Source organism: Polistes canadensis, unplaced genomic scaffold (assembly GCF_001313835.1).
Source record: "Polistes canadensis isolate GaletaPanama2010 unplaced genomic scaffold, ASM131383v1 scaffold_17, whole genome shotgun sequence".
NCBI classification, from domain to species: Eukaryota; Metazoa; Arthropoda; class Insecta; order Hymenoptera; family Vespidae; genus Polistes; species Polistes canadensis.
In genome coordinates, this window is record NW_014569564.1 from 1,126,031 (window position 1) to 1,150,136 (window position 24,106).

A 24,106-nucleotide genomic window follows, 5' to 3' on the forward strand; every position below is an offset into this window, starting at 1 on the left:
TTTTTTAAATGTTTTTTTTTTTTTTTTTTTTTGTTTTTTTTTTTTAGAAACGATAGTATTGATATGGAATGCAGGCAAGCAAGCGAACAGAGAGAGAGAGTGAGACGATCAAGAGAGAAACATTTCAGCAACGATGCCGGGGTAAGCCGACCCTCCGAATTAATTCGTTCTCGTTTACACGCAATTTCAGTCTGGAGATTGCGCACCGTGCCTATGGCGTTGCTGCGGACGTTTGTTCGTGACCGCTTCATTTTATCCACTATCGAAATAAAATGATTTATTGCCATTCGTAGTGCCGTCGCAGTATTTCCCTCGCTTATCGATCCGACGAATTCGATATTCGACATACGGCCTTGTTCCGAACTATACATACGTAACTTGAGGAAATTATTATGAGTATGAGTATCTATATAAAAGAAAAGCTAAATACAACCTCTTTTTTTCTGAACATCAAAGAAAAAAAAACGAAAAATATAAACAATCAAAATCATGTTGAACGAATTTTCTTTTATGGACGAATTAAATATACTTTAATTTTATTATCAAATCTCAAAATAAAATCAATATTACTAACAATAATCGATATTTATATAGTCTTACTTAAATGTAATGTGCAGGTAAATCTTCTATACAAGGATAGATAAATTCCTAGAAAATACTGTGTTGTATAAAACCGTGTTATATGAGAATCAGAGTTAATTATTCTTCAGCGTCATAATTTTACAGTTATTTAGTTTTTAAATATGTTAAGCAAAGATCATGTTATTCAATGCTGTGGAAGTACAGTGTTTTACGAAGGCTTTCGCAATTTTCCTATCGTGTTAGAGCGAAACCGGAGGGCTACCTGTATTTATACTAATATAAATTATTCTATAAATAACTCATATATATATATATACATAATTTATTTAGTCACAAATAAATAATAATTTTATTATAGAGCATTCAAAAGTTAAAATCTTTATAATATATTTTATAAGCGTAATTAATTGATAAGGAAAAAATAATTAATAAAAAAATTAATATGAAATGTTTTTCGAACTGTTGTTAATATTTACCTACATAAAAACTCATATAAATATATAATATTTATATATATATATTTATATATTATATGTACGCGCATTCGATACGACTTTCTGTGCATTTCTGGTCCGCTATTATATTCTTTTTCCCTTCTTTACCTCCCCCTTTTCTTTCTTAGACTATTCGGACGAATTCCCAGACGGAAGGCACACGGCGAAGGGAGTGACTTCATAAATTCTTGCACGTTCAGTAAAACTGACTCTCTCTCTTTCTTTTACTATGCGTCTATCTTCCTTTTCCTTTATTCCCTTTCCTTCATCCCTTTATCTCTCTCTCGCGTGCGGTCCACGTGGATTTATTTGTTTTCGTTGTGAAACGTCACCATGCCAAGTCTAGCAAAGATTTTTCTATCTTGTGTACTCCTACTTTTACTCTTTTCGGATTGTCGTTTATCGCATAAAACATGTCGCTCTTAGGTGCGAAAAAATTGAATTAATAAGTGAGACAAAAAATAAGAGAGAGTTAGTAGGTAAATAATCTCGTATTATTAGGTGAAAAATAATCAATTGATTCATATATAGAATGAGTGTCCCTTCAAATCGTACATCCTTATGGTTAATAAATTTTTATTTGAAAAATATTCATATAATGTGTTTAGGTTGAAGAACATTTGTTTAAAAGTTATATATCTATTAATATACAATTACGATCTAATATTTTATTAAATGAAAATTTTCAACTCGAAGTTACTATTGGTCAGGAACGTTAAAATAAATATATTTTAATTAAAACACAATCTTAAATATTAGTAGAGTACATTAGAGTATAAGACATACCTTAAATGATTGTTAATTAACCGAAAGAAATGTATATTGTAGTTTTGAAGCACGGAGTATAAGTTCAACGTACCGTCCTCTTCGAAATCCAACAATAAACTGACAGATTATCCTCTATGAAAGTCAGTTAAAATTTTTTTATTGATTTTTGTGTATATGATTTTTCGAATATTATTTTCGTTATACGTATGTATTCTTCGGAAAGTTATATAAAATACATTCAATACAGGAACCTTTAGAGAACACAATGAGTCAGTCTAACGGTAGATTTCGAAGAAAACAATACATCGAATTAATATTCCTTGCTTTTAAATTACAATATAACATTTCCTTCGATTAATTATCAATAATTTGAAGTATATCGTACACTTTTAAGGTATGATACAACTCCATTCATTTTTTCATAAAATAAACGCATCTCGCCATAACTATCGATCGATGTATTTCATATATACACATACCACACTACCAATAAAACCTTCCATAATCTCGTTCAACTGTCTATGGACTGTAGATTTTATTTCCCTCTCTTTTTATGTCATTTCATAAAATTTTATCGTTACCTTAACGTCGCCTAAGAAGTTTCACTTCAAAAAATAAAAATAATTTTTATAACTATTAACTACCTATTATATCTATCGTATTTATTATTACGACAATAATTCATTTAATTTCGTAATAACAATTAACAAACAAATTTTCAATTAATTTTACGATTAAAATAATAAAGGAAAATGTAAAATTAGTTATTTCGAAAGTTTGTCATATATTAGGATTTGAAATTATTTAGAAATTATCCAATGTGTGTGAAACAAATATAATCTTTCGAAAGATTATATTTGGAAAAGAATTAAGTTTAAATAAAATGTAAAGTAATGTATATAAAAATATGATCATGGTAACATTGCGGTCGATATTCCAGCGTGGAAATGTCTCGAAGCACAGTGTCTTTCGGAAGAGGCCGTCGAAGTGGATGTAAAACAAATTCCTCTTGCTATGAGCACGTGACGGGTAGGTACAGCATCTCGATTCTCTGCATTATACGAATATGGAGGCTATAGGAGATATGAGTCCAGGGATATTATTTACATATGTTGCTAAGAAACGGATGCATAACATCGTCGTCGCTAGAAAATATCGGATCATAGATATGGAAACGCATATTGGTGCTTGCCTTGCAGTTTATGTAAAGAGGAAAGAAATCGTTCGGCCCGAATGCATGGAGATTACATTCTATGGAATCCTTAAAAGCTTTGTATTCGTCAAATATTTGCTTTAAAAGTTTTCCTTTGCTTTTAGTTTTTTAGATCAATTGCTTTTTTTTTTATTTTATATATATATATATAATAGAGCTTGAGAGAAAACTATACAGTCGCCAGTTTAAAGTCTCTTATATTATATTTTATTTGTATTTGTGTTGAGTTTTATTTTTATTTTATTTTTTGGAGAAAATATTAATTGTTGATTCGTTTAAATTAATGTTTATCCAATATGAGTTATTTTATATTATTTTGTTGTTAGTATAGCTAATAATGTTATTAAATTATATTAGATTATAACCTATAATAATGTAATTATAATATATATAGTTAAATAATATGTGATAAAATTAATTATAACTTATTGTATGGACGTTTAAAATAGTTGTTATTTTTCCACTTCATAAATAATATTAATATAACTTTCATGCTATATAATTTTTATTAATATAATCAGAGGCATTCTAACGCAATTAATTGTTTAAAACGATTATAAGCGAAGGTTAGATTAAAATAGTAAATCTTTCGGAGATTCGTTAAGGTACGAAAAGGAAAGAGTGGCAAGTAGAAACGTGATAAAAGTCAGGAAGGTCCGTTTTATTGGTAGAAAATAAAAGTTGCGTTGCACGCGGCGCGACAAATGCCTTGGCGCGTTCCCGCGAGCTTTTACGGGACATAAACGGCGCATAATTCACCATTAGCCATCGGTAAAGTGGCCGCACGTTATTACTAAGACAGTAATTTATCCTAAGACGCATGGCCTACCTTTCTTATATTCTCAGCCCTTTTATCTCTCGATATCCCTTCTTCAAACGTACCGATTACTTTCCTTCTTTCGCTATTTTTCTCATTTCATTCCGCTTACCAGACTTCTCCGTATTGTTCAAATACTATAGATGGTATCACAATAACCTTCCTTATTATAAACGTTTGAAAAATTTCACTAATTTAACTTGCCTGAAAATAAATTTTATCGTGTAATTAATATTAAATGTAATTTATATTATGAAGAATAATAATCTAATAGTTTATATGTGATTAACTCGAACGAAAAGCGTGATATATTAAATTTTGAAAAATAATCATTTTATTTCATTCACGTATAATGTGCCTTTACAAATGAAATTCAAACGTAGTCATGTTTATGTAAGCCATCGATATACGACATACGTCTGTTTCACGTGCTATCGTACAGCACGATCGTGTTCGCGTCGTATGCGAACGATCGTTTAATCTGATATCATGGCAGACATCGCTCGTAATCGTTCGTCAATGATTTCAACGTGGTAAACCTATCGGTTATCATTAATGTCGGTATTATGATAGAGTAGGTTTCTATGGACTTTTACATTTTCTTACAATTACATTTATTATTATATATTTAATGAACATACAATTATGATAATAGCACGAATATCATAACGTTGATATTTTTTTAAAAATCAGTTATTTTTAAATAATTTAGATTTCATTTGGAACATTTAAATAATTACCAATAATTATAACAATCACGTTAAACTAAAACGTATATTTTTATATGACTAATTTGTAATTGAATTGTTTTAATAACAATGGAAATCATTTGAAGGCCAAAATAAATGAAAATCTTCAAATTGAATAGGATCCTCGTGGTTAATATTCCATATTTTTTGGAATGGAATTTTCTATCATGAACAGCTAATAAAATTTTCGTCGACGATGAAACGTCATTGGTGTCTCGAATTGGTATTAATCAAGACGAAAAGAACGACGAAGTGATATATTTTCCAACGACCTTTTACTTTATCGAACGATACGTCAAATCGTTTTGCGAACGATGATAAACGGAAGGCGAACGACGAGTCGACTACAAATGAAGCTCATCAACGTAATTTCTCTCTCTCTTTCGTAAAGACCGAATAAAACATTTATCAAAGATATTGTCATTAGCGGTGCTCGTTAAATCGTTCCCAGGATTTCTCCTTTCTATTATTCGACGAGATTCGTTTGCGTTCAAACGTGTCCGCCTTTTGTGTCATTTAGTTAGTATTCTGGGTAACGTGTTTTCATGAAAATAGTTTGCAACGTGATTAGCTTAACAATTTTCATCTTTTTTAAATGTTTTTTTTTTTTTTTTTTTTTAGTAAGTACTTTGATAAAATAATGATCAAGATTTTTATTGAAATTAATTTTTTTTTTAAACATACTCGTCTCTAACTGAAATGTTTCTTCGTATATGAATGAAAAAGTGGAACAAGTTCTTTTTATATTGCATATCCAGTCTTTTCGTCGTTAAAATAATTAATCAGAAAAATACGAGGAAACCTTTTTTCCGACATAATATATTTTATTCTGTAATTTTAAATTATTAAAAATAATAATATTTAGATTTCACATATAAATAATAATAAGATATATAAAATGTATTGAATGTATGAAATTTGATGAAAAATAAAAGAAATATTTTCAAACTTTTAATAATTTTTTAGAAAATAAATAAAAATAATTTTGTTTTCAAATAAAATTAATTTCATCCAAAAGGTTTAATAATTAGAAAATACGAAAGGATCATAACGATGGAAATGATTGGTAAAGCTAAAAGAACAAAGAGAGAAAGGAAAGGGTAGTAGAACTAAAAGAACGTACCTTCTACGTGTCACCGCAGCCAATAACACGCGGGTAATCACGATTTAATGGCTCAATAACGTCTGCCATTGCGTCCTGACACAGAGCTCGAAAGAATTTATCGGTCCCGCCAGTCAATAAATTCACCTTTTGAGTTGTATACAGGCCTGACCGGTCCCACGTTTTCTTCTCTCTTCCAAACTCTTTTTAAAAATATGCTTTCTCGTATGTACGTACACGTGCGCTCGTATTCGTACATGTATATTTACATGTAAAAGAAAAGATAAAAAATAAAAAAATTGCGTATAAATTTGTTACGATAAAATCAATATGGAATCATGAAAAACGATCGAGACTTTAATTTATAAAAAACAGTATTATAGTAAATTTAATATTTTTCTTTCAATTCTTAGACCCCCCTATAAATTCTAATATATAATTAATTTAATTTTTCAATGTAATAAATCTTATATAAATGATATGCATAGATTCGTAATAAATAAATAAGTCAACAATTATTTATGGTACAATAAATTAGACAGCATATTATCCTGAGTTCGATAAAAGTAAAATTCGTATACCTAAGTACACGATTTGTAAAAATCATAAGATACGAAAAAGGGTCAGGAAAATAAAGTTCCTCAGCGGAAAATATAATTTTATAGAGATAGAAAATATTATGTTCTTCCTTTCTCTCTCTCTCTCTCTCTCTTTCTCGTTTTTCTCTCTTTAGGGTATTCGAGATATTTGAAAAAAATGAGCTTCCAGGGAGTCTAATAGGGAATTTCTGGGAGTGTGCGTGCCGACAATAGTTAACGGGGTACAATTGCAGTTTAAATATGCATGCCGGATGCCACCGCCGGCTCTGTCTGTTCCATATTCAACGATTAAGTGTGATGTACGAGTTTTGAGTGTCGCGGCATATCAAATAGCCGTGATCGTAGCTGGGGTTCGAGGTATCTCCTACCCCCACCACTATCATCACGACCACTCAAACACTTCTTTCTCATTCCTACCACTAGCGATCAGTTCCAACATAGCCGGGTGCTGCTGCTTCGCGATAAATTTCGTGCAATTAATTAACAGGCCCAACACGTCTACGGTGTAACACGTTACATCACAAATCGAATTGTTCTGAGAAAATAAATTGATTCTCTTTTCGGTTATATTGAAATCGATCGCGAAAGAAATTTAGTCGATTTAGTCGAAGTATATGCATTATTATATTTCGTTAAATAAATATACTTCATTTACTTGTTTAGAAAATGAAAAGAAAAAATGAACATTTTAGAAACTCATTAATTCTAATATCATTAAGTTCTTTCTCTCTCTTTCTCACCTAATCTCTCTAACATTAACATCTCTGGACTTATAATCATGGTACTTATTTACTTTCTTAACAGCGCACGACTTTATAATTCCCACGTATTTTTCTATACTTGATTACAATTTACCGTAGAACATTTCTAAGGGTCTGTTTTGCGTCTGCAAGCACATTGAATCACTGTAATCATCGTAGTTACATTACGATCGTGGATGCGTCCGGATGCGAACATTCCACATGGTAGATAATAACGAAAGTAGTGCCTTTACACGGTCGTGCCACTAACCACTTTCGTATCGAGAAAAAGGTTGACTAGACCGACGGAGATAATTATACCGCATAATTGCAACCATAAGAATCGTTCGAAAGGGTCTGACTCCTCCTCCCTTTCAAGACGTCATCGTTTTCTTCTTAAAACTACTCGTAATCTGTTAGCATCTGTGTCTTGGCTGCTAACAAGCTATCTGCTTTGGATTTAACAACTTTAAACGCTTGTTAAATTATGTTTAACAAAAAAATGTCTAGAGCAAAAAACATCGAAAAGGCTACGTCACGTAAATCGTTATTTTTCATCTTTTTCTTTCTTATCTTATTTCTTTTTTTCAGGGGCGCCGGCTGTGGTATTTCCAATAACGTCAGAGAATGTACAACATATAAAATTAATTAATACAAATATTTAATATCCTATATCATTGATTTAACAATTCTTATCGAATTCTTATTGAATATCAATTTATTAATTACGAGTCTTTGTGAGCTTCACGTTTCGTGAGCAAGAGTACGTGAATTCTCTTTAATTTCGCAAGGCCCTATGGCGATGATTTTAAGTGATAAATTTCTCTTGGACACTGTCTTTAGTTAGGCGCGGCTTCACGAATTACGTTCGCCACAATTACAGTGCTTTGTGGGGGTAATGGACGGCAGTTGGTAATTAGGAACGTATGTACGACTCGACTGTGTTACTCGTTCTATAAGGGATTTTAAGTGCCACTGGATGATATTTTTTAATCGATTTGTACCAATTGATTTCTGCTTTTTAAATTAATAAACGTTTTGTAATTAAAAAAAAGTCATTTTTTGAGGTTGCTGTTTACAATTGTAATTTAAATCTAGATACCTTTTAATTGTCATAAAAATTAAATATTTCAATTCAGGTGTATACACAAATATGATTACAAACTTATGTTTAAATTTTATTTTATTTCAACATTTTTTTCATAAAACTTAAACTTTAAATTTACTACCAAATATTTCATAATTTTTGTAAAAATTGATAACGGAATTACGTTTATTTTACACAGTCTTAAATGAAATCATTAATAACACTTACTTATTTAGATCCAAAGTTAGAAATACTTGAAAAGATTATAAAAGATTATAATTTAGTATAAAAGAGAGGAAGGAAATCGTTGGCACGTTGGAAGCAGAAAATTGAAGAATGCGTAAGTAGTAAGGAATAAACGAGGAGGCGCATCGAAAAGATCACGGCAGCAAAGGTACAAAGTGCCACCGAGTAAAGATTTATTATCTCGAATCAACGCCGCGGGCTCGGAAACAAAATTAAGGCGGTTTCGCGGGCGAATCAACTTCGCATATTCCTCGGTTCTTTCGTGCCACTGTGAGCAAAAATTTTAAAGAGGATAAAAAAGGAGAGAGAGAGAGAGAGAGAGAGAGAGAGAGAGAGAGAGAGAGAGAGAGAGAAAGAAAGAGGAACTCGTGTTTCTCAAAAGAAGATTTTATGTTTGCGTGTTAGTACGACGTAACTCAAAGAAATGTATAAGTAATAGCAGTTACTCTTAAATTTTCCAAGTTCGATTGGAGAGCCGCCCTCTCATGCTTATTAATAATTTTATTATCAGTAGCGTGTCTTGGGTCTTATGTAAATTGAACATTGTACTTGAATGATGTAAATCGCCACTGTAGATGCATACTTAACGATAAATATTAATATAATAGAAAATTAATTAAGACACTTGTATCTGTATATATTGTAACTATATATATATTAAAGGTAGTTAATAAATATTTATCAGATGATGAAATTTAATATAATATTATCCCAAATATTAAGACAATTTTATGCACACAGAATAAGGATAATTAAGATTTATTTGTAGATACAAAATTTTTATTAATATTTTCATCGATTTTATTTATGCGTTACGTTAATATGCAAATGGTAATAAAGTTGTTGGCGTTCGACGAAGGATACGGTATTTCGAAAGAGCCTGTTCTTGCCATTAGAATACAATAAGAGAAACGAGATAATTAGTGGTTCTTGCATTCGGTCGATGCAATTTGTGCACTGCCTGTTGTAAGTTTGCTTCGATCAGGATCACCGTGAAGGTGCAGGACGACTTTAGAGACCATTGAAACTATCTTCGAAACCACGAACAATCAACGACAAATTCTACTACTTGGGTGGTAACTCAATTCGACTCTCTCCTCACCGTTCCTTTGAATTGACCTTCGTAGTGGATGAGAATTCGTTTTGGATGGGAACCACAAATCTCTTCTGTGGTTGGTCCGATAATAGATCTTAAAGATAGTGTTTATTTTTTCTTTCTTTTCTTTATAAACAAATATTACCAACAGTTAGATTTAGCAATTGTTATTTCCTACAGGTACGTCAACGAAGTGATTTTTATTCACCTTGCAGTTTGGTTTCTTTCGCAAGAGCTTTTCAATGTAAGTTGTTCAGTTATAAGTGTATCCATTAGTCATAATTTTTTATACACAGGTTGAATTTACCCGTAAGAATATATACTATCTTAAAGTAAACATTTTTAACAAAGCCTGTTAGCTCAGTTGGTAGCTCATTATTTGCGAAGGTCGCGGGTTCGATTCCTGTCACAGGCCGATATATTTTCTTTTGTATTTAATATTTTTATTTCTATAAACACAAATTANGATTCCTGTCACAGGCCGATATATTTTCTTTTGTATTTAATATTTTTATTTCTATAAACACAAATTAAAATCTATTAGAATATATACTATCTTAACCCCTTGGCCTACACGATATCTGCCAATTGTGCGTGCCATAATAAACAAGAGAGTCGTCGCGCGCCATGCCCATTCTTCAACTGTTCAGCCCTATACCCAAACTGGCGCAAAATATATACTCACCACGAGTCGGACTCCTCGTGGTTTTCGCTTATGGCACAAATTCTTTATCACGAGTCGGACTCGTGGTTTTCGCTTATGGCACAAATTCTTTACCACGAGTCAGACTCGTGGTTTTCACTTATGGCACAAATTCTTTACCACGAGTCAGACTCGTGGTTATAGGCTAAGGGGTTAACACATTAACAGCCGGTCCCGTGAAAACGCAGATTTCCGAGTCTTGCGCTTGAGCGCTTGTCCCGCGAAAACGCGGATTTCCGAGTCTTGCGCTTGAGTCCCGGCCGCGGGATGAAGCGGGTTTTTGCTCGATGTGTGGATTTTTTTTTGCTGGTATGAGTATCTTACACATCGATTTTTATTAACTTGCTATGGTTACGCCGATGTTTTAAATATTTTTTTTGGGGATATTCAATGATCAGCGTTGGGGCGTTAAGTGGCCGCTACGGTGCCGGCGCTCAGGCGTTGAATGTCTCGTACGTCGGCGGCTGTTAATGTGTTAAAGCAATCAGATTCGATAAGGCCTGTTAGCTCAGTAGGTAGAGCATCGCGCTTGATCTATTGCGGAGGTCGTGGGTTCGATTCCCGTCACAGGCCGATATTTTTTTTTTTATTTAATATTTTTTATTTATAATCCCTGGACGTAGAAAATATTGATGAGATTGTGCTTTTTTGACAAAAAATAAATTTTTCTTTTTTTAAATAAATATTAAATAAATATTAAATAAATAGCTTAAGAGGCTCGCGCGTGGCCAGTAGGCAAAACAATTTTTATCAAAGTCCAAATTTCGTCCAGTCGATCTCTCATACATACTTACATTACATTAGAGGGAGACTAATTAAGTTCAGCAGCGATTCCTATGGCGTCAATCAGGAAGTTAATGTAATGTAAGTATGTATGAGAGATTGACTGGACGAAATTTGGACTTTGATAAAATTTTTTTTGCCTACTGGCCACGGACTTTAAAGCTAAAAGACATAAAACTAAAGGTCGCGGAAATATACCATCTTATAGTACGTGTATGTGCGTCGGCCCATTAGCTCAGGTGGTTAGAGCGTCGTGCTAATAACGCGAAGGTCGCGGGTTCGATCCCCCCATGGGCCAAATTTTTTTTTTTATCTTTTTTATATATAAAATAAATGGTATTTTTTATCTTGTCAAATTTTAAATATAAGATATCTTATTTATTTATAAATGTTATAAATATAAAAATTATAAATAAGATTATATAAAATCTAAGTTATATTAATAAATATATGAGGTATAAAAATTCTGTATAAAAGTTATAAATAAGATTATGAGAAAATTTAAATATTTAGATTTCGCTTTTTCTTCGAAAAAATGGGACTATGTTGTATTTCTGCTATTGGTTGCATTATTATTCCGTAACTAAAAAATTACGTGATTTACATTATGTGTTGTCATGTCAATAACAGACACCCAAAAACGCCCGAAAACGATAAATCAATCAGACAGATAAAGATTGTTGAATTATATAGATCGCGAGTTCTTAGTGTGTAGTTAGTATAGTTTTTATTGTTTTTTTGATAATAATTATAAAATATGTAATATTTACAATGAGGTATGGGACATCAGTTTTTTAACTAAAGCACCCTTGTCACAATGGCCCATTAGCTCAGATGGTTAGAGCGTCGTGCTAATAACGCGAAGGTCGCGGGTTCGATCCCCCCATGGGCCAACCTTTTTTTCCTTTTTTTTTTTAACATTTTTGCATAATATAAAATATACTTGTAATATTAATTAAAATTTACAATGTTGATTAATTTTCTATACAAATTCTATATTTTTTATTTAGTCCAACTATGCTTATTTTATTTGCTGGAATGAAATCTGAAATAATTGCAACCTTATCTTCAAATATTTAACCGTAACTGCTGAATTATGTTGTTGTAATAAATATATTAAACAATCGCAAATGGATTATCGTACTTACCATTAATAGAAGCATATTCGGAACTACAGTAGATGACGAGCTACGAAAATGAGAACTGCATTCAGGCAGAATGTGAACATTTTGAACGTATTATGTGAGGAAATGTCAATAAAGTGTTTCATAATTTTAGCAAATAAATCTAATTGAAATGCACTAACAATAAGATCATACGTGAATCTTATGACTTATTGGTAGTAATGAAACATTTTCTGACCTTTATTGATATAACCTATTTTTTTTGTTTTTTTCCAGAACAAGAGCATACCGAATGTACCGGTTACTCCTATGATACACGCAAACTAATTAATGATAAATAATTAATTGTTTTTTATGCGTCCGATTTTTATTTCATTGAATTATAGCTAACTTTGTCATATCGAGGTACAATAAGGAATAAATTAATATGGTTAAGTTAAGTTAGATAAGATTAGAGACGCAACAAAATGTGTAATTTGGCTTTACTTGTGAAACATAACGCATATGATGAAGTACAATGATAGTAAAAGGTAATGTGACATCATATTGTTCCTCCTGATGTATGTGTTGTGGCAATTAGAGTTAATTTTTCTGCAATTTTCTTATAATTTATGGAACTCCATTAGTTATGTTTAATTCCAGACCTTAACGGTCCTGTGGCGCAACGGATAACGCGTCTGACTACGGATCAGAAGATTCCAGGTTCGAATCCTGGCAGGATCGAATATAATTTTTTATTATTTTAAATTCACATGCAATTATGAAAACTCTGATTTATTATTATAGTTATTTGTTATATAATAAATATTTGTATTATAGATGTAGCAATCAATTCGATTCTTTTTCAACAAATTTAGTATATATTTATAAATAAGATAATCATACATTTGTGTTATTCTTCGAAAATAGTTTAACTACTTTCGACGATTTTGGTTTATCTTTCAGGCAACTGTCGATTTCCTTGACGAGAAAATATGGCGATTTTGGTGTAATGAATTTATATCAAGGCACCAAATTATTATATTATAGTATTTTATTTTTAATTTATTATTATTTATTATTTACTGCATCGATCTGAAGATTCAGAGAGTAAAAATATGAAGTTGCATTAAAATTTTGTTTCTATAGTTGGAAAGATATTTTCCTTGATCATAGAAACTTTTTCTTGTTCTCCCTTTTCTTGCATACTCTTTCAGTCTCCCTTGTTAACACGGTTTTTTAACAATACTTTACTTAACACATAATTTTCCTTGTCAGATCTCCAGTAAAGAGAAGGGAACGCAACTTGTTTTTCTGTAGCAACATCAACACATATCGATCTTTCAGAACTTTATATATATGTGCCACTATTTCCAAACTTTGTCTATTTACCCCTTTGTTTTCTTGCTTCTTTAAAAATTTAAGAAAAATATAGCTCCCTTGGGAAACCTTTTGGAAAACGTAGAAAGAGTAGTATTTTCGACGAAATAGGATCGTCTCTTGTTTCCGAGCATATCACAAGTTGACTGAAAATCCATGAAAAAAAAAAAAAAATAGGGAAAAGGAATAGAAAGAGAAAAGAAAAAAAGAGGGGGAGAAAAAATATTTAAAAACCAGCTCACACCATTAAGAAAATGTATATAAAATAACGGAGAAAAGAAGTTGAGTCTTTCGAAATTACCAGTGAGGATGCTTCATGTATTATTAACGAGATATCTCGCTGTTTTTTATGCGGAAAACTTAATTATTCGCACGGTCTATTTAAGAAGAAAATGGCGTTTCTTAAAACGGAAGTTGAACCGACGCGATTTTGCACTACACGAGAAAGTCTTTCTAACGAGGGAAACAGAGAGAAAGAGAGAAATCTTTTCCTTAAAATGTTTCCCTTTTTTTATCTTTTAAATTTAATAAAGTATACAAAGTATTGTGTTTTTTGTTGTTGTTGTTCTTCTTGTATTTTTTATAATAAAGAACTTTCTTCTAACACAAAATGACACATGTTAACAAATATCTATTTAAAATATTTTCCTCTTTAAAAATTACCCTGAAAATATAAAGTGTCGTTTTTCTTTGTTTTATATTAATATACGTGTTATTAGAAAATATATATTTATATATATAAATAATATTTAATAAATCGATTTAATATTTATTTATGCAAACTTATATAAATAATATGTACGTTTTATTACGCATTACATGTGCATAGATAAATTAGATCAATTTTATTTCAATCATCTTTCCTATTTGAAAATGCAAATTTTTGTTAAACATGAACTGAATGGGGTGAGAAAAAGGGGAAAAGAAAAAGAAGAAATTAAGGAATTAGTTTGGTAAGCAAGCACTCTAAAAAGGGATTCCATTACGTGTTCTTTCCTCTTTGCTTCTTTGATGTATGTATGTATGTATGCATTTACGCATTTACGTATGTACGGGTAAATATGCCGTTATCGTGGCTCTGCTATTTTTTTTTCTTCCTTCGGTGCTAGTTTCTTTCTCCCTTCTACCTTAGTCTAACCTTCTCCAGTTTCGGCATGATAAAACTCGCTTCACCTCCTACGCGAAAGGTCTCCGAGACCGTTTCATTACCGTACCAAGTATACTACATACAGGTACATACATTTACATGTATATACTGGGTGTTTTAAAATAAATGAGAAATATTTTCAAGGATATAATTTACTTCGAAATATACGAAGTTCAAATTGTCAAGAGAAAAAAAAAAAGATAAAAATGTTAGCTCAAACATTTGTTAAATTTGTCTGTTTTTGTTCTCGAGTTATAGTGCAATTTGATTTTCAATAAACTATGTCTACTTTTATACTTTTAAAAGAAATCTTTCAAATTACTTCCTCTTACGGGAATACAAACTTGCGGATGTTTTACCAATGACTGTCTTACTTTATCGATATGTCCAGATGTTGCTTGGATTTACTCGAAAAACTTTTTCCTATTCTTCCACCAAGAATCTTTGTCACTGACAATGTTTTACTACATCCGTCCGAAGAAAGAATTATTACATATTATCATACAATACTCCCTATAACTCGAAAACAAAGTTAGAATAGGATACATGTTTATATGCAAAGTTTTTTTTATCGTTCAAATACGTTGAAACTTTTCAAATATTTCTTATATATTTTAAAACACCCTGTATATACTAACTCGCTCACGTAATCTCACGAATATTACTTTCATTAAAACTTATTATGATTATATATTTAATATTGTTAAAAATAGGTTAACGTTTTTACATTTATTATAATTACTAGTTAAAAAGAAAGTATGTTGATTTTTTTGATTAAGTATTATCAAAAGTAATATGTAATATAAATTAATTGATATTTTGATAATACTTAATTTTTTTTTATTGATAAATTGATATTTAATAAAAATATTTTTTTTCTCTTTTTTTTTCTTTTAAAAGAAAGAAAGATTTGATTAAAATAAGTTTTGAACATTTTATCTGGTCCACCCAGTACATACGCACACATACATACATAAATATACATGTATATATATATATATCTATGTATATATATATATATATATCTATGTATATATAGTTGCACCTTTCTACGAGAAAAGGGTGGACCTATTTAAGGATATGTGCTCTCAGGAGAACGCGTTCGAAAGAACGTGTGGATGATCCTGGATGGAATGGCGTTTCTAAAGATGCCGAAAACGAGACGCTACATCGAGAGAAGAAAAAGGATCTACTTTTAGCGTATGCTCCTACCATTACCTTCCTTCTCCTATTTTTGGCTTGGTTCCAGGACACTGGAAGAGGAAGTTCAGTAACGCACAGTGTCTTTCGTTTGATTTATCTTTTCAATGTAAAAAAGAAATTTAAAAGAAATAGTTCAAATATTTTATTTCTAATCGTCCGTTTGAAAATTTTCTTATAGAAAAAGAAACAAAAATCAAAAAAATATTAGAAAATAAAAAACACCAGGACAAATTGATACGTTGATCGGATTTGTAATTTTTCCAATGTTAATATTTAATATTAAAAATATGATAAAATATATACTTTGACTTTTTTTTTTTTTAACATTTGTAAATAAAACTTCAACGTGATTCATACATATATTATGTAAAATAAAAAAATATTATTATCTTAAGTTTTATATAAATGATTCACATATGTAAAAAAGAGAAAAAAAATTATAGATTAAATGTAATATTTTAAATATAGATAATAAATAGTTAAAGGATGAACTTAGAAGATTTCATGCTAATGGAGGTACATACATAAAATATCCAGATAATTTCGCTGTATCAACTTGTCCCATTTTCTTTTACATTCTGTTGTTGTTATTGTCTTTTGGTTCTCTTTTTTTTTTTATTCGAGATCACAAACAGTATGTTGTTAACTGGAAAAAGAGAAATAGAGATAGAAAACTAATTCGCTATTAATTCTCTAGAGGAAGAAAAAAAGAAAGACAGAGAGAAAGAGAAAGAGAGAGACAGAAAGAATTAAAAAAAGAAAGAAGAAATGATAACGAAGCTCGGGAACACGAAAAAGACCAAAGAACGTTCTCCTGGGACGAGGTAAACGTTGCCGCGTGCTTTGTCGGCGTTACGAGATCTAAATTACGTGAGTTTACTTCCGGCAATGGTTTTCCCATTTATACTCTTTTCCTCGTGTGTACACCTTACTCCCCTTATCGATATCGTTCTTTACCAAGCTTAACGCTACGTATTTCTAATTTCGTATCAATGAATTTTCGATTTCACTCTATACAAATATATTTTTAATTAATATTTAATAATAATATAAATTATTATAAATTATAATTTAACACACATACACACATATTGTCTATATAATTTTAATATTATTATCTTATAATACATATTTAATAAAAAAGTAAAAAAAAATGAGAGAGAGAGAGAAAGAGAGAGAGAGAGAGAGATGGGAACGATCTTCAAATTAATTTAATAATACAGGATGTAATCGTAGAAAATTATATTGCGAATCTTCTTCTTTCTTATTTTGTTCTTTTTTTTTATTAGAAGCTTTTAAAATAGTTTGCACAAACGTTTTTATCGCATTTTTCTTTCAGACAACGAGAATCGTCTCCGTAATGAAATTTAGTAGTTTCAAGTGTCACCTAAATAGGTACAAGTGCGAAAGTCTCAGAGAAAAGGAAACGCGATTCAAAGGTCGTAAATTGGAGGTAAAGTACTTTTCATCCTAGCTATGATATCGGATGGTATACCGACGAACCGAGAATCTTTTTTACCGAGAAGTTTCCACAATACGAGATAGAAGGGGAATAGATGAGTGAGGGGCGAGGACGGGGGCATGGAAAGGGATGGGGATGGGGATGGGGATGAGGATGGGGACAAGACTAGTCCAGAGAAAATTGTCGGAAGAGAGAGGGCGGTGTGATCGGGAATGAAAACGGAAGATAAAGAAGAAGAGGAATATCTTCGTTTCGCTTTTTCTTTTCTCGGAGAAAAAACTCTCGTCTCGAGTCCTTCACAAATCTACGCACTACTTTCAAACGTTTCAAAGGGAAACATTAAAACTGAAAAATATTATCTTTCGAACTACTATCTTTTCCTTCTCCTTCCTCTCCTTTTTTACTTTTTATTATTTTCTTCTCTTTTTTTTTTCTTTTTTCTTTTTTCTTTTTCTTTTTTAAACATCTCGTGTATTAAAGAAAATAATTTTTAACGTCGAGTTTTCCTTTCGACGGTTTCTACTTCTTCTTCTTCTTCTTCTTCTTCTTCTTCTTTCATTTTAATGAACGAGCAGAGTGGGATGAGGGTGGGGGGTGGATGAATATTTTTGTTCTTTTTGTTTCAACTCTCTTGGAACATCGAGATTTTGTTATCTTTCTTTCGAGAGCTTCTTTTTCGTCCATTAAAAAGCTTGGAATATTTTATGCAACGAGTAAATAAAAAGTATCTGATATAAGTAATAATTAGAGATGAAACAATAAGTAAGAAACAGTTAGAAAGAACTAACAATACATAACATATAATTAATAATTAGAGATAAAGAACAGAAAAGTTAGAAAAAGTTAGAAAAAGTTAAACAATATTGTTGAGAAATCAAACGACAAAAGATCGAAACTCCGACGAAGATGAAGAGGAAGAGAAAGATTATGAAGGAAGGAAGAAAGGAAGGAAGGAAGGAAGGAAGGAAGGAAGGATGGAAGGAAAAAAGAAAATAAGAAAGTGAGAGAGAGAGAGAGAGAAAGTTGTTCCCCGAGGGAAAAATTCGGAGTCTGTGATTTAGGGTTAAATTTTTCCCGTAAAAATGAGAACGTTACTTTGTAACTTCGTGGTACTCTTGCATCACTATGCATAGCCACGGGTGTGTCCACGATTTTATATACTTCGTAAACATTGCTCTAGGCTTCTCTCTCTCACTCTCTCTCTCTCTCTCTCTCTCTCTCTCTCATGTTCTGTTTTTCATCGTCGTACTCGTTTCATACGAAAATCACCGACGGTATCTCGTCGTTGGATGGCCAAGTATTCCCTCGATAATATTGGATATCGTACATAAATTTTCTTCTTTGAAAATGGTGGAAATCGCTTGGAGGAATGTCATTAATACAGCAAAAACTTTTACTTTTAATTGTGAAAACTTGACAATACTAATTATCATTTATTATTTTTATATATACGTATATATTACCTCTATCCTATAATGTATGTTTATATATTTATTTATTTACGGGTAAAACCTTTTGATAAATAAATCGGATAATCGGTACTGGAAAAAGAGAATAAACAAACTGAATATTCAAAGAAAAAAAAGATCATAAATAGACGTTCCATAGACAGCATTTTAATAATAATATAGATTGATTGAATATATCTATAGTTTGGTTAATAAGAATTAATATTTATAATCATTTTATTCAATCAGTTATAATAACTATACGCCGTGTGATATTGTTCAGTATATAGTAAGTCATGGTTTCGAAGATTTCTCGATGGAATATTAAGATAAGATTCATTATATCCAAACTATTAACACTTTCGCTACGGGCATGTTTTCCGCAGCGGTATTTCTACTCAACGTGCAGCAACAAAACTGCACGATCGTTAGCGGCTGATACTCATTTTTGAGGCATTATTGTTCTGATATTGACAATTTTTTGTTCGAAAGAAACGAAAGTATTCACATATTTAAGAATATTGTCATAGTTAAGACAATTAAACGACATTGTTTGTCTCTATATATTTGACAGCCAACTTTGAAGAATCTTTTTGTATATCTATATATTTTCATATTTACCCTTTAAAGTATATATAATTCAAAAAGTAATCCATGAAATAATTGAATTATGCATTTTAACACGATAGCAACGTATGATTTTATTAATATATTTATAATAAATCAAAGCTAATCATATTGGACATATTAATTTGATAATCTAACTAGCTATCAGTCAATTTCAATCAATCTTCGTATATCTACATGATACATATCTGCTATACTGAATTCAAATGGAAACGAGGATCGATAGACGAAAAGATATATATTCTATATATGTATATATAGAAAGGGATGAAAGTGAAATGATGAGGGGAGGGGGCTTTAGAGAGATGGAGAATATTTTCCGGAAATTGGCATCGCAGGTGTCGATACGATCATCTTCCATTTCTCTCTCTCTTTCTCTCTCTTCCTCTCCCATACTTTATCTATCTTTCTATCTCTCTCTTCTTGATGATTCCTAACTGGAAATTCGGATTTTCGAGTCAGCTCGGTCATTAAGAGATTTATCGTAGTAACAGAGAAGTAGAAGAAGTAGTAGAGGAAGACATCTTTCCCCCCTCTCTTTACATACATGCACACACATATACTAACCGCATATACAAAGAAACGTTGATTAAATCTTTCCACGTTCGAGACCGTGGCGGTCTAGAATCTCTGACAAAATTGAAGAAGAGAATTTTCTTTCTCTCTTACTCTCTCTTTTACACACGCACGCGCGCATACACACACACATATACATTGAAAAGGTTTGGTAATCGCAGTGGAGATGGCTCGTAGTGAGAGAGAAAAAGAAAAAAAAAAATGAGGGAAAACTTTATCGATTTCGTCGAAAATCCTCTTTTGACCTTACGAAAGAGAAAAATAGATAGGAAAAAATCAAAAAAAAATAAAAGGTGAAAAAAGAAGAGAAAGAAAGAGGAGTAATAGAAGAGTAAGCGTTTGGTAGTTCGGACTAAAGGAGCGTAAGATAAAGGCTTGGCTACTTTCGAAATACGAGAATCGTTATCGAGTATCTAGATAACTTCCTCCTCAAATTGAATTAAATCCTCTTTCGAACCTCGAACGTTTCCTCTGAAGCCTCCACGTGCTATTGCCACCTCCTCCTCCTCCTCCTTCTCCTTTTCCTACTTTCTCCTTTCTACTGAACCAAACAAATTTCAACAATTTTCTCACTTTTCGTTTTTTCTTTCTCTTTTGAATGAACGAATTAACTAACATCTCACTCATCTCGATCGAATTTCTTTTTATTTATTTATTTTTTTTTTTTTTAAATCGTTTCGCTCCCTTCGTTGATCTACTTAAGTTTTTTTCAATCTTAATTTCCTTCCCTTCTTTTTTATCCTGTTAAATTTTTTAAAACACGGCGCTCTTCCTGTTCCTGTTTTTTTTTTCTTTTTTTTTTCTTTTTTTGTATACTTTTGAAGGAACGAGCATTAAAGAGCACGTTTGTTTCGTTGTTGTTCATTTCTGTTTTTGTTTTATTTCTCTAGGAAAAATAAGAAATGAAAGAAGAGAGAGATAGAGACTACTAAATTGTAGATATTCGCTCGAGATGAACTCTTCTTTGAGTGCTAACGAAAATGTCATTTACCGCATTAACTTTAGTTTAAAACCTTGGGTCAGGTGATAAAAACAAGGAAGGTTTCCTCAATTTTTCCTGTATCGCGCCCTCAGGCTTTGGAACAACCATTGTAAGTTACAATTTTTATACGCTCTGTATATACACAAATACAGAGAAAGAAAAAGCTTTGATTAAAATTGTTTTGTTATGTGTGTTTATAGTACGCGTTCGATAATGCTGACTGATGAAATTTATTCATTTTATACTTTAATACTTAAATATTACAAATTAAATACTCTTAGTAATTATATTCATATAATAATAAAATTTAATGTTTTTGAATGAATTACTCAAGATATTATTTTTTTCTTATTTTTATTTTTTTTTTAAAGTTATTGTCTGGTAGTGTATATATATAGTAATTGATACTTTATTTATTTGCATATTTATTTAATATACAATTTTAATCTATATTCAAATTTATAGAATATCAATGTCAAACAGAGAGATTATATTTTTTATATAATTTTTTTATAATTATTCGTGCATACCTATAATAATATTAATAATAATAAAAAAAGATTTTAAATTAGATTTGAAAGATTTTTAAAATCCACAATAATCAGAATTTATAATACTTTAAAATCTTTGATTGTAAGTTCGAAAAGATTATAAAAATGTAGAAATCAAGGACCATTGGTTTTTATTTAAAATCAATTCGCATCGTTATACTTTTATCAATAAACCTTACCTGAACGTTACTCGATTTTCCTTATCAGCTTTATTCATTTCATTTTAATGTTTTTTTTTTTCTTATCTCTCGAAGAATAGGGTAGATTAGCACCGAGAAATATAACAGTCGTCCACAGACTAAACGAAATTTTTCTACTCCTACTTCTTATTCGTTTTTTATTTATTTTAGTTGTTCCTTTCACGACGAAGGCAACGATAAACGAGTTAAAATGTCGTGAGCACGTAGTATAATCGAAAAAAAAAGAAAATGGGTGGTATCGCAGTTTCAGGTACTTTTGTTTTCTCGAATATCACTGGTGAACATAGCCGTTCCCTTTGGAATTAGTACTAACGGCATTCACGTGCCGTTCGAAATGAGAGAAAATACCGTGAATGGCTGGCTACCACTGTTTTACTATCGCGAATCACGCAAACTAACTTCAAACTATCTGTACGTAAATCGCTGATAGATCTTACTCGTAATACTACCCCATTGAATTGTCTTTTTCGTTTCTAATCATTCAATAAAACTTTGCAACAAATTTAGCATTTATTTGTTTCTTTTTTGATTTTATTTTTCTTCTTTTAAAATAATAACAAATATAATTCAAACATATATTCTGACCCAGTACGTTTCTATAATTTTCACTTTCCAATTAAAAAAAAAAAAAAAGAAAAACACCCACATGTTAAAATTCTTTTGAAGAGATTTAAATCCTCGAGAAATTTATCGCATCTTTTTACAAGCAGGTGTTGGTACCAATCGATAAGGATTTCTTTACCTCGTACTACAGGTTACAATAAAAGAAAGAAAGAAAGAAAAGAAAATAAAGAAAACCATAAAGAAAAAGAAAGCACAAGAAACAACAAAATATTTGCATATAGGGAATCTTTACTCTTCAGCATCATCTTTGAATCTCCTCTATCCCGACGAAGAAGACTATACCTCCGGAAGCAAGTTACGAACCTTAAGGTGCTTTCTCACAATGTTTTACGAGCGGTCGTATGTCATCTCGCTACCGTCGTGGTGCTTTCAACCCAAAACGGAAACCGCGATGTAAAGACTTCTCTTTCTCTCTCTCTCTTTCACGATCGTGTTTCGAGAAGGTATCCTCACCTTACCCTTAACCAAAGAGCAATATGTCAGGGAAGTAAAGTGTCCCACGTGGAAATTCAAGTCGATAGTGTGTGCATTATCGGTTAACGCTTAGATCCCATTTCCCATCTTCTCCTAGCAAACGATACACTTCATTTTGAATCGGCTGAGGGATAAGGGAAAGAGATAACGCGATAGATGGGCTGGTTGGGTAAGTGGTAAAGGGCTAAAGGGAAGAAGAAGAAGAAGAAGAAGAGGAGAAGGAGGAAGAGGAGGAAGAAGAGAAGGAAGTAGCTTTCTCAAGATGGCGAGAAATCAAGGAACAATGTAAAACACAGCTGTTCCTAACGACGCCTCTAATGACAACGCGTTGTACGGTTAGAAACACCAAGAGCTACATGCTTCGGCACCATAAGTAGCAACAATGATGGATTCTGACAGAAAGATCGAAAGCAGGTGTGACTAAAGTGCTCTTTCCAAAGTGATATCGACTCTTCTTAAAAGCTCCAGGTCTATATACATTTATTTTCAAGGTAAAACATTCAACAAACATTCTCATATTTCTTCCGAGAAAGTTTAACTCTGATAACGTTAAATGATCTTTCTCTTTTCTTTCTTGTTTTTTTTTTTTTTCAATATATATATATACTATAATTTGGATAGCATTTCTAAGGAAGATACTTTGTGGCAGACATTATAGTCGTCATACTGAATGCTCTTATGTTAGATTCCTCGAAGGTATCTATGAATGCAATTGGAAAGTCGATTATCCAAAGATTACTGCAATTGTAAGAGCAAGTTTCTCTCCTTCTCTTCCTCTTTCTCTCTCTCTCTCTCTCTCTTTCTTTTTCTTTCATACAACATTTCCGAGTGCATTGATATTCAACTTGGTGCACGCTACGGTAATTTCTCGTGACCCGAGTATTCGATCGATTTTCTATCTCTGTCCTTTATAAGAATAACATTAAGAGTAACATTAAGAGTAATATTCTTCTCGAAATATAGCTATTCTTTCGGTACATCTTAATCGTGAATACATCTTCTTTTTCTTTTTCTTTCCTCTTTCTTTAAATCTCTTAATTTATTACTCTCGATCTTTCTCAAAGTGCAGATTGAAAAGAGATTGTTATTTTTTGATCACCCAGTATATTCGGAAACGAATTATGCCTCTCTTTCTCTTTCTCTCTCTTTCTTTCTCTATATTCTTACGGTCTTTACTTCCAAGTATCGATACGATCAGCACGAAGAGGAAGATGCGTCGGCCCCGTGCCAAAAGAATGAGAATTTTAATCCTTGTGCGAACGTGTTTCAATTTAAAATATTTGTATAGTTCTCTGTGTTATTTTATATTATTATAATTATTATAAATAACATGAATATTTTTGTGAAGTT

General features: G+C 31.4%; 1 protein-coding gene and 3 non-coding genes across 4 annotated transcripts in view; all 4 read left to right on the forward strand.

Annotated features, from left to right (window-relative positions):
• The window catches only part of LOC106793692 (mannosyl-oligosaccharide 1,2-alpha-mannosidase IA), a 306,271-nt gene that overhangs the window by 104,365 nt on the left and 177,800 nt on the right, over positions 1-24,106 (forward strand). The gene's annotated exons all lie outside the window — the stretch shown is intronic.
• On the forward strand, positions 11,204-11,277 carry Trnai-aau. Its single transcript has one exon. It is a non-coding gene; the product is annotated as a tRNA-Ile (tRNA).
• On the forward strand, positions 11,799-11,872 carry Trnai-aau. The gene has a single exon. It is a non-coding gene; the product is annotated as a tRNA-Ile (tRNA).
• Positions 12,754-12,826, forward strand: Trnar-acg. Its single transcript has one exon. It is a non-coding gene; the product is annotated as a tRNA-Arg (tRNA).